The sequence below is a fragment of the Mandrillus leucophaeus genome, unplaced genomic scaffold, assembly GCF_000951045.1.
Source record: "Mandrillus leucophaeus isolate KB7577 unplaced genomic scaffold, Mleu.le_1.0 Scaffold189, whole genome shotgun sequence".
In the NCBI taxonomy this organism is placed as follows: domain Eukaryota; kingdom Metazoa; phylum Chordata; class Mammalia; order Primates; family Cercopithecidae; genus Mandrillus; species Mandrillus leucophaeus.
In genome coordinates this window covers 3,240,972-3,242,797 of record NW_012101909.1, presented here as the reverse complement: position 1 = coordinate 3,242,797, position 1,826 = coordinate 3,240,972, and the positions used below count along the sequence as shown (strand labels likewise).

The 1,826-nt window shown below is 42.0% G+C and overlaps 1 pseudogene; it reads right to left on the bottom strand.

Annotated features, from left to right (window-relative positions):
- Nucleotides 1–709: 709 nt before the first annotated feature.
- Nucleotides 710–1,454, bottom strand: LOC105538280 (annotated as a pseudogene).
- Nucleotides 1,455–1,826: the final 372 nt, after the last annotated feature.

Sequence of the window (1,826 nt, the reverse complement as noted above, 5' to 3'; positions counted from 1 at the left end):
TCAAGTCTTTTTCAAAACAAGGCCCTAGGACTCTCCAGATTCAATTATGTCCTTGGGCTTGGTCAACTGCTGCAGGAGTCTTAGGGAGCCTTGTACAAATGCTAGAGTGACTCATTTACCAACATTAAACCGTAAGATAGATGCAACAAAGCAGGACTGCTTCCTCCACAGAATGTACTGATTTCAGACGATGCAGCACCCAATGTAGAAAACACTGGAATTTTTCCTTGGAACTGGACTGTGATGAGAGGCGCTTGCCATGAACATAAGCTACTGTCTTTTCTTTTCTTTGAGATGGAGTTTCGCTTGTTGCCCAGGCTGGAGTGCAATGGCGTGATCTCGGCTCACCGCAACCTCCGCTTGGCAGTTCTCCTGCCTCAGCCTCCCAAGTAGCTGGGATTACAGGCATATGCCACCATGCCCAGCTAATTTTTGTATTTTTAGTGGAGACAGCATTTCTCCATGTTGGTCGGGCTGGTCTCAAACTCCCAACCTCAGGTGATCCACCCGCCTCAGCCTCTCAAAGTGTTGGGATTATAGGTGTGAGCCATCACGCTTGGCCAGCTACTGTCTTTTCTTTGACCCAACCTTTCCAGTTTTTGAAGATAAAGCGGGAAATAATCTTCTCTGAAGATACTTGATAAAAATTTCCAAAAATTAAACACGTGCTTCCACTTCATTGATAAAAATTTACCACAGTTTGACACTTGGGTCTAGTTCAGCTGACGGATGAGCTGATTGATGCCTTCACCCCGATAGCCAGGTGTGCCTATCTCCTTGAGGAAGCCCACTCTATTTTTGGTAGCATGATGGGTCACTGAGAGGTGGAAAGGGTGCAAGAACCATGAGATCTCCTGGAAATGCTTCCCTGGGAAGGCAATTTCATGAATGAGGTCTTCCAAGCAAATGACGCCAAACTTCCCCAGGTGCTCCTCAATCGCTGTGTTGTCTGACAGAGGGATGGTCTTATTCTTGACCTTGGCTTGTCCACGTTTCAAAATGAGTTCTTGGACAGACTTCAGGTTTGGAAATCCCCAAGTCACATAAGGTTCCACTATACGCAGCATTTTTAGGTTCTGGGGGGTGACTTTTACAAAGACACCACTAAAAATTTTCTTTAGGCGAAGTCTTGCAATGGTTCTTTGCACCAGTAAACTCACACCATCAATCCTTTCGATGCGTACAACAAAGGCCAAGGAATGTTTATTTGGCAATTTCAAGGCATTAGGTTTCACTTCTAGTCATCTGAGACACACCTTGTCACGTTTCTGCCGCCAGGAATCATGTAGGAATGATTCCAGTTGCTTAAACCTGAGCCCTTTTCCTTTCCTCGGCTCCTTCTTTGCCAAAAGTGCCTGCTTTGCCTGGGTGACTTTGAGGGCTTGATAAGCCTTCCTCTTTTTCAGCAGATTTTCTGGAACCAAAGGGATTTTTCTTTGCTCTTGCTCCGTCATCTTTCTAGTGGTCAACATATTACAATTTCTTATACAATTTCTTATAACATTGAAATTGTTTCATATTACAATTTCTATTACAATTTCTTATAACCCACTAATAAAGGAGAGATTTATTATTTAAATATAGCAATGAAACTTTTTATTTTCTCATTTGTTTAACTTAGTCTCTTCCTCATTGAGTATAGGAAATTATAGCATGGAGGAAAAAGGAATACATGTTCATTGAATGCCTATTATGAACTGGGCACTGTAGTAACTAATTTATAAACACAATCTAACTTATAATCATTCAAGGAAATTTCTGTCTCTGAGTATTTAAGAGAGGTTAAGATGTAAGAATTTAACCAGAACTGTGAGACACAAAGCCTA